This window comes from Sturnus vulgaris, chromosome 1, assembly GCF_052056855.1.
Source record: "Sturnus vulgaris isolate bStuVul1 chromosome 1, bStuVul1.hap1, whole genome shotgun sequence".
Taxonomy (NCBI): domain Eukaryota; kingdom Metazoa; phylum Chordata; class Aves; order Passeriformes; family Sturnidae; genus Sturnus; species Sturnus vulgaris.
The window spans coordinates 141,859,528-141,874,556 of record NC_142243.1 but is presented as its reverse complement, the minus strand read 5'-3'; the positions used below and the strand labels follow the sequence as shown (position 1 = coordinate 141,874,556).

At 37.8% G+C, this 15,029-nt stretch overlaps 1 non-coding gene across 1 annotated transcript; it reads right to left on the bottom strand.

Annotated features, from left to right (window-relative positions):
- Positions 1 to 14,576: 14,576 nt before the first annotated feature.
- Positions 14,577 to 14,673, bottom strand: LOC148225563 (U6 spliceosomal RNA). The gene has a single exon (XR_015799078.1). It is a non-coding gene; the product is annotated as a U6 spliceosomal RNA (small nuclear RNA).
- Between the last annotated feature and the right edge of the window lie 356 nt (positions 14,674 to 15,029).

The window sequence follows — 15,029 nt, the reverse complement described above, 5'->3', positions numbered from 1 at the left end:
AACAAAAAGCCTGCTCAGCACACATAAAAAAAGCACTGAGATAAGTTTTGGAGAACTCACTTTAGATGGCCTGAAAAGCAAAGAATAAGTAAAGATGTGCCAGGATTGGATTACCCGCTGCTACATCTACCCACAGACTACAAAGACAAAAAGGCCTTCTTGTGCTTGCGGGTCACCATATTAACCCACAAGGTTCAGTCAGCAAACACGTGTCCTTTTCAAAAGCTGCCCTTTTCTCAAAGCTGTGGTTTTTTCTATCTGCGGTTTTGAGCAAAGTAAGCAGAGCTCTTTGCCAGTATTTCAGGCTACCCATCACACTAAGACATCTTGTCAGAATTCAGCCATCTCTGTGGAGCTGGCGGGTACTTCACTGAATTTCACAGAAGGAGGTACATTTTTTTTTTTTGAGCCAAACCATACATCACATCCCTGCTAGGGAGTTGGGACAAAAAATTCCTAGGTACTCTGTTTCTTTTTGCAAAGGGGAAAGGATTTTAAATGGAACCCCCTGCCAGGTCTCCCACTTACAGCTCTGTCCATAAGTCAGGAGTAGTACAATATCTGCTGCTAATCCAGAAGCAATATGCTGCAGTCATTAAGGTAGTTACTTACTACTGTGCTGATGAATGCACAAAAAAGAACAGAAAGGAAATTTGGCAGAGCAGATGGTGGATAATGATAGTGACAGTGAACAAAAATACTGTCAAGTATTGTGTCTGCTGGGGACCCCATTCCCCCATGTAAATATAAAGTAAACATGACATAGGTATTAGGTAATTTTACAATCTACTGTTTTTGGCAGCTAGTTTGGCACTGGTCATTGTGTCTATTTTGGGGATCAGCTGTATGGTCCCAGATTGCCATTTTTCCTCTGCCTTTCTTTCTCTTAAATTTCCTACAGTATATTATCACTTCATTTTAGTTCCACTTATTTCCTCTGACAGTACAGCAGGCCAGGCAGAGTCACTTCCTCCCTAAAACTCAATCTGTGTGAATGCTGCAAAAACCTTCCAAATGAAATGCTTTATTGAAACACATACATATTCAGCCACTCACCTTCTCAAACATCTTTTTCCTCTGGGTGCTGCATACACAACGGATGCTTGCCCTCCTCCAAGGTGGAAGATCTTTCTCTCTTAAGAGGTACCCCACCTGGCATACATGACACTTTAAAGTGCAATTTGGGACTCAAAAAGAGCTGAATTCAGGCCTTTTATGCTCATTTCCAGGAACTTTTTTTTTTTTTTTTTTTCCTTCTCTCCATGACTGCAGCCTGTTTTGCTATGCATGCTTTCATGCTTTTCTGACAGATACCAGTGGAGGTTTTGAATTAGATTAGGACACATGGATAAATGAAAATAACTTGGTATAAAAGGTTATCTGCTCTCCTTGTTTTTCACACATTTTACTGTTCTGGTCTCCATTTTAGTGCAAATTTTCTAAAGCCTTTTAAAGATAAAAGGAAAAATCCCAGGAACAAGGCTTACTGAAGGTTTATACACTCGCTGTTCAGGTAATCTCTGCTTGCAACAAATTTTTTCAACCTATTTTACACATTTCTAATTACAGACTTTTAGGGATCAAATTAACTAGGTCTATTAATGAATCCCAGAACTGAGTTATAATGCATTCATATATGGGGGTAGTATCTGGGATTAATGAAGTGAATCTGTAATAAAAGTATCAGCAATTAATATTTTATTTGGAGGCTGAGGGCTGAGGCAAGATTTTGGAAAAGCCAAGTAGTTCTGCTGCTAGCATCATGATTTAAAATAGAGGTGTCTGCACATAAAACTTAATGATTCTCTCACAAAAGGTAAAAGGATGTGTCAGCTTTTCTCTGAATTTGCATAGATATGTATATTTATACATGTCGCTGTGTGCTATTCAACAGAAAGTCCAAACCATTGAAATTATATTAGCTGATTTCTGTGCTTTTTAGAAAAGAATTGGAGTGATTTAAAAGAAATTTAAAGAGAACGGGGTAGTGTCCTTGTTGCTTCTCAGCCCATGAGCAATCTGCATTCATCAATGCCTTAATTATTTTCAGGTGATTTAGTTTACTCCTAGACTCAGATTGCAAAGCTGGAAGAGGTGTAGCAGTGGAGGCCTTTGTGCAGCAGAAATGACCCATGGGTCTCTCTTGGGGCACATGAGGCCATCTCAGTTCACAGGTCTGGTTTGGACACCTCGCTGAGCTATTTGACAGCAACCCATGCCAGGCAGAGCAACCATTTCCTCTGCCTTTCCTCTCACCTATGGGCTGACTATGAAGGCTGCTGTGAGGGCAACAACAGATTGGCAAATAATTTATTGTGAGTCTTCTACAATCATCATACCCACCCAGGTCTGGACACAAAAATGCCAGCATTTTTGGCTTTCTGTAATATTTTTGGTGGCAGGGATGTAGACCTAGATAGTTTGGTAAACCAAACTCCCTCTTCTTGGAAATGGAGTGGAAATGAGCATTTTATCACTACATAGTAAGCTTCTTAATGCCTGAAAATTTTTCTTAGCATGATATTTGGTTTTAAATGGTTTCTTTTGAGAGAGATTTCATATAAACAACATTCTCCATTATATTTATGTATTAGAAATATTTTTTTTTTAAGAAAGGGTAACTGAGAAATTTCAAACAGCAGTTATTTCTTACAGATATTGTTCCTTGAAACTAGATTTGTAGTGTTGTATGGTGAAATGAAAAATGTTGTCTCAGGTTTGGACTTGATCCATATGCCAAGAATACATATTAGTTTTATTTAAGTTGCTTAAACCTTTACTTCAGTGTTTCGTGACTGAATGTTTAACTGTGCATTTTTCATAGTTTTCTCATTTTTTCCCCCTGAAATTCCCTAAGCTGCTTAGACAGGGGATGGACGAAATGAATAAATATCACAAAACTGATTGCCTATAAAACACCACTGGATTACCGATTCACACGTACAATAATTGTTCTTTCAAAATAGCACATAAAAGTAGTAATCCTTTAGAATGTTCCATCCCCATTCCACAGCTGATGAAAGATGCATGCTCACCAGTTGTGACCCTACAGAATTCCTAAGAATGCATCTGAATTTAGTCCACGAATAGACATCCGGACTTTGGTTTGCATTTCCATATCCATACTGCTTTTGTGCAGCCCAGATCACTTTGCAAAGAAGGGTAAATATTGCTGGTTAGGTCATGGATAAATCATTAGTTTTATTCAGTGACTGGAGTCAGTTTTACTAAGCACAAAAATTCGAGTGCAACTGTAAGCAATATTTTTCAAAGTCAAAATATTGCATCCGACAACACCAGATTTTATAGCTGTATTTCCAGCTATATCTGAAAGAACTTCTTTAATAATTTCTAGACTACCAAATCATTCAATTTTCTCAGTCTCCTTGTTTCAGTGATTCTTTTTCACTTGTCCTTGTAGTTAGAAGAGGGGTAACTTAAAAGAGAAGGGACAGAAATGGAACCGGAAAAATTTAAAGCCCATAGAGTAAAAAGGAAATGGACAAGATTGGTGATAAGAAGGAAAACAATTCTTTCTCAGTTCCTTCCTACTTCTGAGGAAGGCAGCCTTCACTTCTGAAGGGCCAGCCAGTTATCTCTGCCACTGCACTCAGTGACAATTTCAGCTGTTAATGAACAGGTGACATCACAAACCCTGTGAGTTTTACACCCTCAATTTCCCTGGCTCTCTACTTCATTTCTCATACTGGGATTTCTCCACCTACCCACACTGCTCTCTCTCTCTTTGGCCAGAACACAATGGTTTCCTCAGACTGCCGAGCAAGGTGGCCAGGACAGCTGTTCATGCCTGCCTCCTGCAATTTCTGTCACTGATGGAGCTCACTGCCACACCACTGCTCAGTTATTGCTTCTCCAGCCAGTTTTACTTTGGGACTGGAATTGTCTCTTTCTCAATGGCCAGTGTGATTTTTCCCATCTGATACTCTGTGTTCAGCCTTCCCCAGACAGAAACTGGAAAATAACAACCAAAATTATCTAAAAAAAGAAGGTGCAGCTCCAAAACAGATCACAGTTGGTCGTGCACAAGACTTAATTTTTATGTTTATTTAGAACACTATCACTTCTTGTAAGTATCCCAACAGAGAAAATAAAGGAAAATATAATTATTCAACATAAAGTAAATTATTCATTTTGTGAAAATTTCTCCTTTTTTGTTGTTTTTTCTTTTTTTTAATTTATTTTAATTTTGGTGTGGGGTAGGGGGCTTGGAGTATATACAAAGTTTTCACTATTAAGAGTTCTTTTTAAGTAAATACCACATTTTTTTTAAATTATAATTTCATTTCCTAACTTCTACAGTTTCTTTGTATTTGTAAAACTGTAGAAAATGACAGAAGTAAAATTTCAGGCACAGTACAGAAGTGAGACTGAACAGGTGAGTGAGAACAGAAAATACTGAAAATTTGGGATGATCCAATTCTAGACATGGCAAAATCTATTGACATGAATTTCAAGGAAGATAAAGCTAAGATTTTCCATTTTATAATAGTTTCCAGGCTATTTCCTTTTAAAATTGCAGGCTGCAACTCTGACAAAAAGCCATATGCAGAAGCCTGACTATAATGCAGCATTACATCAGCAAGTTATACTAATGCGATGTAAGATTTGGCCTAAATGTCAGTCATAACCTTGCTTTCTGACAGATAAAATGAATCTAGAAAGTCCTTGACCCACCTACAAAATTTGAGGGTGCAGAGGAGGTGCACGGACACTGCAGGACACTGGCGAGAAGGTGTTATTAATTAGCCCTGGGAAAAATAAAACTGTAAGGATGTGTGGTATAAGATGAGTGAAAGTGTCAGTTTGGGGAAGAGGCAGGCTGGACTAGGAAGCTGATGAGGAAAAGAACACTTTGATATGTGAGTCACCTTACTGAAATTCATATAGGTTCTTTCTTTCTTTCTTTCTTTCTTTCTTTCTTTCTTTCTTTCTTTCTTTCTTTCTTTCTTTCTTTCTTTCTTTCTTTCTTTCTTTCTTTCTTTCTTTCTTTCTTTCTTTCTTTCTTTCTTTCTTTCTTTCTTTCTTTCTTTCTTTCTTTCTTTCTTTCTTTCTTTCTTTCTTTCTTTCTTTCTTTCTTTCTTTCTTTCCTTCTTTCCTTCTTTCCTTCTTTCTTTCCTTCTTTCTTTCCTTCCTTCCTCTCTTTCTCTCTCTCTCTCTTCTTTCCTGCATTCCCTCTCCCCCTCCAGTCTTCCTATTTTCATTTAAAAAAATGTACATTATTTAGTTTTCTGGAAATTCTGGGCACGTCCTTCTTTCTGCAAGTTTACATTTATAGGGTTTCTACCTGTGAAATTTGCACACACATCCAACGACTTTTAGACAATTATGTGAACTTCAGGTTTGAGGGTTCAGAATACATGAATTAATAAAGGCCATGTAGGAAGTTCCTCAGTATTATGCTCAGCCAGGAAGAAGAAAAATGAAATAAAGTCACAGTGTTTTCACTGTACTACCCATAGTTGTCATGTTAAATATTTTTGCTGTAAAAGCCTACAGATTGCTAGGTGGGTAAACAGGAAATGTTCATTCGTGAGTTTGGACTAGGTGATACTAGGGTTTCAAACTTGTGAATTATAATACTTAACATGCTTATTCTCATTCAGGAATACAGAAGTAGCAAGAATTATGGAGTCCAGTCATTAAGTTGTCAAAGAATTTACTGCATTAGAATGATGAAGTTCTAGCGTAAAACACAAAATACCTTTGTTTTCTTTTTCACTAGAAATGTTCTGGTAAGTTCTAGGTGAAATACATTCTTAGTCAGTTCATTGCCATTCATCAAAACCAGAATCCTTAAGAATCTAGTACTTACTGGTGTTTAACTGACCTGTACTCACAGCTGAAAAGCATATCACAGTCTGTATTTCAGTCTTCTCTTAACTTGGCCATGTTCTTTCAGTCAACATGTGTCCCCCCAGAATGATCTTTTAGTATCTCTTATTTTCTGTTGTTTAATTCATAATTCTTGAACATGTATAATGAGAAGTTTGAAAGTATTGCAAGACCTGATACAGTGCCCACACTTTTCTAGAAATAAGTCTAATACAACCATAGACTGTGAGAATTTTCATTGTACTGGCAACTTGTATAATTCTGCAATTAGCTAGTCCACTCAGGCCCTTTCACATCTTTTTCAGCTGATAAACCCTCACCCTGGAGCAGAACTTTATTTTATTAGCTGCTATCTTGTCACTCGTCAAGAATATACAGATCTTTTATATGATATCCTGGTTATCTTCTATTGATAAAAGTAACAAGTTGAGAGGTATAAGCAGATGGGTATTTTGCTTTCTTGCTTCCTGAGTGAAAAGCAGACATTAGACTTAATCACCATCTGTTTCAATACTGAGTCTTGAAGAACTCTACCAGTAATTCATATCCAGTTCCTCTACCAATATTTGCCTGACAGTTTCATACTTGACATCACAGATTCTTCCTTCACTCCTTCCTTTCATTTTAAATTGCAAGCTTCATATCTGGCACCATTTCCTGAAATCTTGATATATGAAATCCAGTGCACTTCATTTGTCTAGAAACTTTGTCTAGGATGATCTACACTTGATTAAATCCTTGTTGTTTTACATCCTATTAAATTGTCTTTTAAACATTTTTTTCCTTCAAAATATGTCCTAAAGCAATCTACTGAGTTACAGGCTTACAGATGCCTGATTACTTTCTCCTCTTTTAACCGTAGGCACAGTATTTGGTGTTTGATTTGAAAGGTGTGTTCTCATAAATCCTGCAGGGGAGACCCCCTAATCCCCCTGACTTGAGTGCATTATGACTGGTGACTTCTGTTTCCACCACAATTGAGATAACAAGGGTGTGTAAATGAAAGCTGCCACGAAACATTCTGGTTTTCCTCCCAAATCAACATAATTGTTCCTTTTGAAACCTGAGGCAAATTTGTTTCATTTTTGGCCACACCTAGATTATCTTTAATCTCTGTTTTACCTTGACTGCAAAACTGCCCATCTTCTCTCCTTATGCATTTTACTCTCGATTTATATGGCTTAAAAAGGAAATAGTATATAGTTCAATATCTTCTTCCAAGCCAAACACAGAGGCTATTTTGACAGTCTAAAGTTTCATCTTTCATTTGTGGATTACTGGAAAGTTCTTTCAAATTTTTCTCTAGTTTAAAGTGTTCTGTAAGATTCAATACTTCTGACTTTGAAATTCCAGGTTACTTCCATGGTTGGATCTCTTGGAATTCTAGTTTTAATGGGCTTTATTAAACGTTTCCATTAGCGCATCAAAGATAGTCCTTTTGAATTGTAAATGTTTAGTTGAATATCTGATTTTTTTTTACCACTTTCTCTTAAATGGAATCAGTTTCTATTTTCTTGATTTAGGTTCCTTTTCTGTTTTCAAAACCATAACCCATATAATGAGTTTAATAAAAAGTATTTCATCTAGGCTCTGGTTATATACTATTTTCTCATTTTAGAAAATTTGTTTTGCTATCCTTCCACAAAGTGGTCCTGACCCAAACAAGTTAGTACATTACTACACTCTTTTATTTCTTTAGCTTCTTGTTAGTTAGAGCTCCAACTTTCTTTTTTCTTTCTTCTTGTCTTAATGACTGAGTCTCCTTCAATAACTATGTTTCATTTGGAATTGCTGTTCTTTGATATTTTTATCTCTATAACACTTGGTTTCATCTCTAATGGGTGTAGCTCAAAATCCTCCCTCTCTGAGGAACACAAAATAGTGTAGAAGCATTTGTTAGTCTCATAACATACCAATGAAATAACTAATTGCAATGGTGGAAGGTGCAAGTGCATTGCATGTTGAGAAGGTTGAATGTAGAAATACCAGAATTCCATGGACAAGTCCACCCTTGCTCTAGATGGATTCTTTTACTACACTTATCACCATATCTGAACATCTTCAGTGGTGTGGTAAGCAATATGACTAACATCTAATATTTGCACCTTGTTTTCTCTTGCTGTTATCTTTCCTCTCAGTGCTAAAGTATTTTGGTTTAAATTTTTGGCTTTTTCATGCCTCTCTTCTTCCTATTCCTTGAACCGAATGGGGCATAAAGAATGTCATCTGACACCTTTGCAAAGGAGAAAAGGTTTCATCAATTGTGTGAGGGAAGTCCCAGAGTCCATTTGGCTTTAGATCATTGTCTTAGACCACTGTCCTTCAAGAAGTGTTTCCTACTTTGATTCTGACTCTAATAAAAGTGTTGCAGAATGGAAACTCATCTGCTATTGAGGATGCTATCCAAACTTTGATTGGCATGTAAAAAACCAGAGATGAATTCCTTGATGTGTCTCTTCTGCAGCACTCCCAAGACCTTGTCAGCCTGCAGAATAAAAGAAAGTCTTATGATCTGAAGCTGTGTTTTTCCCAATAAGCATTGGCATTACCCCAAAGTTCCTCATATTCACTTTTTGTGAAAATTGCCCCTAACTTTACACCATACTACAAAAGTAGATTAGGCTCTCAGCCATTTCAATGCAATGATGACAGGAAGGAAGGCTATCAATAATTACATCAGTGTTCTTCACATCAAATTCCTGTGTCACCTTTAGAAAAACAACTGTTTGAGTTAGCCAGTGGCCCATGTGACTCTGTCACATTCTATCATTTGGTGACTGATTAGGTGCAGATCAAATCCATTTGAGTTTGTTGTCATAAGGAGGCAGAAGGGATGAGGGGATGAAGGACAGAAATTACAGTAGATAATCTGAGACATTTAGGAGTTATCATTCAATATTGGTTTCTTTCATCTGGCATCTGAGGCTTCACAGCTGAACACAGAACTCACTCAATAGCCACAGGCAGCCACTGCCAGCTTTGCCGAGAGACTCCTGAGATTTCTGATGATGCTTCTGGTAAAGGGAACACCAGAGTGAAAGCTGGCCTGTTTTCAGAAGCATGATGAAGGCTTTTGGGCACCTCAATTCTTAAGCAGAGATTATTATACTGACTCTCTCTACTGACTCTCAGAGAACTGTTAGAAATACAATGGACTACCATTGTATGAATAAGCAGATTCGTTTATAACTGCAGAATGTCTTTTTGCCATTCCATGAGGCCATAAAATCACCATTGTCTTGGTGTTTAGTGCGGTTCAGTACCATTGTGAGAGCATTGCAGCCGCTGTAAGCACTGTCACCATTATTACTCTGTTTTCTTCTCTACCACAAACCTCTTTGATCCAAATTTACAAGACAGAATTTGGAGGATTTTTGCCTTCCTGCTTCTCTCCTGATTTCTGGGTTTCTTGGTGTAGTGAAATAAATTAGCTGCTTCTCTATTTTTTCTCACCAATTTATAAGAAATATTATGTACCCAAACAGCTTTTGTTTGCTTGTTCTTGCTTTGCATGTAAGCAGAGCACCATGAAGAATCCTCAGTGATTAGAGAGAGGAGTTGAAGAGCTCCAAGGGGGGCAAAGTAATAGAGAAAAACCTTTAAGTGCAGGAAGAAGCATCTCATAATAACCTTCCTGTAGATAAAAAAAGTCAAAGGCTAAGATGCGTTAATTTGAAAAGGCAGATGGAATTCTTGTGTACATTTGAAAAATGACAACTCCAAGTGTGCTTTCAAGGTGAAATTTCAAAAAACACCTGCCTGAGTTAAGGGCTCAAACCTAACTGGAATCTGAGAATTTAAAAAAATCTCATCCCAGAATCACTAGAGAATAAAAATATGCTGCAGACTTGAAGAGCAGTATCTAAAATATTACTATTTTCATGCCCATGGTCCACATCTGCAAGTAATTATGGGTGCAAATGTGGATATGTCAACATCTACATACATTAATGTACCTGTTAATCTGATAGTTAAAGGTATGTTTATTATCAAATAACATACTCTGTAAAACTGAGGGGTTTTTTGTGTGTAAAAAGGAAGACATGTTAACATTTACCCTTAGAATTCTGATGTTGATCTTTTTATCATGCACAAAAGGAAATCACACTAATAACAAAGATAAATATAAATATTTGAGGGAACATTAATACCTTCCCTCATTTTTATTTTATTGAGAACTGTATTTTCCACCTATGCTGTTCATCAATTGTCTTTGGTGTAGCAATAAACAAGTGAGTTACATGAACTTGCATGAGCAGAATAGTCAGTATATAGTTTTTAAATACTTTCCAGTTCAGGGGGCTAGGCACTGATCTTCCTGATTATTTAAAATTGCCCTTTAAATACTCTTTTACACATTGAAGTGAAATTTAGATTTAAAAACATAATTGCAAACACCTCTACACAAAACTTTACCCAAAGAAAATATCAGACTTGTATATCTATGGCTCACTTGAAGTAGGGGGAATTAAATTTTTCTCTTTCTTTCAAAGACATATACTGATTAGTTAACTATCCTGAGAGCTGACACTTTCCTGAGTAGATTGTCATCATGATTGTTTATTTATACTAAGAAAAAATACAGTTTTACTGAACTGACTTTCCAATAAGATTATTTTGCTGTCTTGAACCAAAACTATTCAATTATGAGGTACTTGCTTTCACCTAGCTTTGTTGCTTTTAAAGTAGAGTTATTAATTTCAGATGTCTGGTATGCACACGAAGTTTTTTTTTCCTGGAAAACTTCAGTCATCTTTGGGACTATGATTAACAGGTTATATTGTTATGCTGATTGTTAAGGTGTAAACTACCAGCTACTTTGTTAAGTTTTGGCACATTCAAAGTCTGTCTCAAGAACCTGCAGGTTGAGAAAAGCTTAGTCTCAGTGCTGAAGAGGTGCTTAATGATATCCTTCTGAAAATCTTATCAAACTAGTTGTAAACATCTGAAAAGTCACCTTTAGCTTGTGCCAAGAAGTTTGTCACAGCCTGGAAGTAACCTCTTTTTAATAACCCTTCTCTACTCCTAGAGAGCTCCTTAGAGACCTTGTAATCTGCAGCCAAGAGGACTTTCTGGTAGGTTTCCCCTGCTGAAATCTGCTATGGCTCCTGGGAATCACACATCATGAAAACAAACTATCCTGCCTGCCTTTTGCCATCTTAAGGAGTTCAGTATTGTCCATTTATACTTTGGCATTTCTGGCTTTTGCTTTATTTATATAGGCACACATAAACCTCCAAGGCACTACATTTGAAGGTAACACATTAAAAGAACATTAGCCTGCATTCTTGCTTCCACCAGCCCTTTGTGTAAGCAATGATGCAGGCTCTAATTACCTGTATACATTCAATAATTTTTTCCCCCACCAGTTCCCTTACCTCACTCAGAGCAAGGCCTGAGCCTGGGACTCAGGCAGGACGGTATATTGAATGGAGCTGTGTTGTAAACATTTATAGACCTCTTCCCCTATTCGTTGCAGAAGCTCAAGGTGTGTGGTCAAAACAAAAACACTGTGGGATTAAAAACAAAATAATGGTTGCCCAAGTAAACCAAGACAGGTTCCACTGCAGTCTTTGACTGCAGGTATGTTTACTGTGGGCAAGTGTATACTGCAGAGATAACTGAGCAGCTCAGGCACCAGGAACAATTCTGCAGCAGCACAAGGGAATTCATTCTTCAACGTTAAGCTCAGAGCTACCTGAAGCTTCTATAGCCAGACTGGTTCTTGCAGCTAGGTCAGCTTGGGTGGACAAGAGTTTGCAATGTAGAAATTACACAGAGCTTTTGTGTGTTGCTTGGTTGCATACATCATATTTTTCAAGGATGGTCAGTCCTCAGTTTTGCATTTCTTACTGCCTAACTCATGGATACTCCTGGGATACTGCTTTTGTGTGTGGGCTCAACACACATAGCTTCAAGCAGAACTGATGGGAGCCATAGGTCTAACTAAGCTATTACAAATGATGAATGATCAGCCAGCAAGCTAAATGTATTACTTAATTAAACCTAAGAATCTTTAATGATAATTTCGTATGCAAAAACAGGCTCTCAATGTGTCTTTCAATAGATGTCTCTCAATGCCATCATTAGACTTAAAAGAAGAAGAGCAAAAAATCATATGCTACTTTACATCTGTGGAATAATATTTAAGGAGTACCATTTAAAATAAATAAAATAACTGAATATAGTAAGAGATTCAAATATGTAAGAAAGAACAACTGAACCCAAGTTTACGTAAAAAAACCCCATTTTTATCTATATATAATAGAATCATAGAATGGTTTGTGTTGGAAGAGACTTTAGGGATCATTTAGTTCTAATCCTCTGGCCATGGGCAGGGACACGTTTCACTAGGCTGAGTTGCACAGAGCCCCATCCTGGGGCTTGAACACTTCCAGGGACGAGGCATTCATGGTTTCTCTGGGTAACCTGTTCCAGGGTCTCACCATCCTTGCAGAGATTTCTTCCCTATATCCAATCTAAACCTACACTCTTGAAGTTTAAAGCCATCCATTCCCCCTTCACTACATGTCCTTGTCAAAAGTCCCTCTCCAGCTCTCCTGTAGCCCCTTTGGGTATTGGAAATCTGCTGCAAGGTCTCCCTGGAGCCCTCTCTTCTCCAGGCTGAGCAATCCCAAATCTCATAACCCTCCATCACAGGATGTGCTCCAGCCCTGTGATTGTCTTTGTGGCCTCCTCTGGACTTGCTCCAGCAGGTCCCTGTCCTTCCCCTGTGGGAGCCCCACATCTGGAGGTACTCCAGGTGGGGTCTCATGAGAGCAGAGAAGAGGAATAAGAATATTTGAGACAAAGTTTCTCTGCTGTGTACACTGAGTCAGGCTACACAGCCAACTGCCATTTAAATGCTCCCTAAATAGTTAGAACTTTATAATATTGGAGTGGTTTGGGGGTTAGTTTTGTTGTTTTTATTAATGTGTATACCTTTAAAATGCAATAAACACCATCTGTGTGATGGAATGAAAAGTAGCTGCACTCTACTTCCTATTTTTCTCTGAGAGATTATTTTCATTCAGATCCTTTCTTTCTTTCTTTCTTTTTTTCCAGCCTGCAGTCAACTGAGGATTTTTGCCAAACTCCTCAGAAACCTTGCTGCCTTGCATACTGAAATCATGAAGTACTGTATATCTCTCTAGAAAGGAAAAGTAAATACCAGTGTTCTAACTGAGGTCATACTTTCTCTATGTCTAGACATCTTTGGTAATCTCTCCCTTTTATAATACTTCTGTGTCTTCCATGTACTCAGCTGTGAGGAAAGTACTTTGCTCTTAGTTGCATAAAATATGCCGAATTTCCAGACAACTTTCAGTACAGCATCTCAGATTGTAAGGGCTGGTATGTGTGATCTTTTATGAAATCAGATTTTTTTCCTCTGAGGAACTTTGCTCAGTAAACCAGTGGCAAATTTGGAATGAAAATATGACTGATGTGGTTCTTTAATGCCCAGCTTGTTAAGCAAATGCTGTTGAATCCAGTCCCCAGTAAACAAGCTAAACTTCTTGTTCCACTAGAAATATATTTTACTAAGAATCTTTGTAGATCACTCTTTATGCAAAAAATAATGTCACAAGTCATGGTTTTGAGCAGAATAAAGCAAACATTTATTAAATTAAATCATATGCTGAATCAGTGTTTACCCTTATAGTTCCACTTTTTAAATATTAATATTCTTTTCTAACTCTTTGTACATAAATAATCTTTTAAGAGAGTAACAATGAAATATAGACAATCCACATCAAATGAATGCGAACTTTTGATGTAATTATCAAAGGTCTGTTGGATTTTGTCTAATTGCAATTAGTATTGGGTTCTAACCAACAAATTCAAGATTCACATGGATTGTTTAAATCCAAACATTATGCCCCCTTGCACAAAGGATTTTGCCTTAATTTGGCCCATTATAAAGGTACTGCTTATTAATAAAATTATGTAGAAATTCAGATTTTGAAAACTAAAGTTCTGAGAATTTGCTTTAGCAGGGAGAGAGTAACTAATTGGTCTATGCACTAAATGAAACTCCAGTAAAGGCTTTTAGGGTGGGTTTTTCAATATTAGCTGTTGGAGAAATACTTTAATGCTTTAAAAGAATACACTAACCTCAAATTCTTCCTGATATATAGATTCATAAACTAAGTAGGTCATAAAATCATAGAATGATGAAGGTTGGAAGAGACCTCCAAGATCATCAAATCCCACCTTTGACTGATCACCACCTTGTCATTACACCACAGGACTAAGAGCCACATAAAGCCTTTCCTTGAACACTTCCAGGGATGGTGACACCACCATCTCCCTGGGCAAGCCCTTTCAGTAAGACATTCTTCCTGATGTCCAGCCTGAACCTTCCCTGGTGCAGCTTGGGGCCATTTCCTCTTGTCCTGTCCCTTGTTACCTGGGAGAAGAGCCCAACCCCACCTGGCTCCAGCCTCCTTTCAGGGAGTTGTAGAGAGTGATAAGGTCTCCTCTGAGCCTCCTTTTCTCCAGGCTAAACATCCCCAGCTCCCTCAGCTGCTCCTCATTGGACCTGTGCTCCAGACCCTTCCCCAGCTCTGTTGCCCTTTCTGATCTTGTTCCAACATCTCAATGTCCTGGCAGTGAGTGGCCCAAAACTGGACACAGGACTCAAGGAGTGGCCTCACCACTGCCCAGTACAGAGGGACAATCATTTTCTTAGTCCTGCTGGGCATATTGTTGGCTCAAAAAAATTAATTATGTCACTCTTCATGAATCTCCATGTCATCCTTGCCAAGGAGCCATGCCTATCTCTTTATTGTTCCAATTTTTTGTACTTCCAAAGTGAACTATGCAATACTGTTGATACTTTCAACGTTGTGGAGAGCTTAAGCACAGAGATAGATATTGGCCATTGTAAAGAGCTATAAAAAAGGAATTGCTGCTTGCACATTTGCAACATGTTCCTCTGTCCTTTTACTGATGCCAGTCCTTTTGCTCTGGGAAACACCAAATGCCATTTGAACAGGCAAAGAAACAAAAAGTTAACCAGACTGAGATTATCAGACCTACGAGACCATTTGAGTTTTGCTAAGAGATTAGAAATCAGCTCTATTTTTTTTTCCTGGTAGATCTTTTAGAAGGGAGGAAAACCCACCCAGGCAGTAAGGGGTGATTCACAGACTCTGAAGCCAGAAAGGACCACT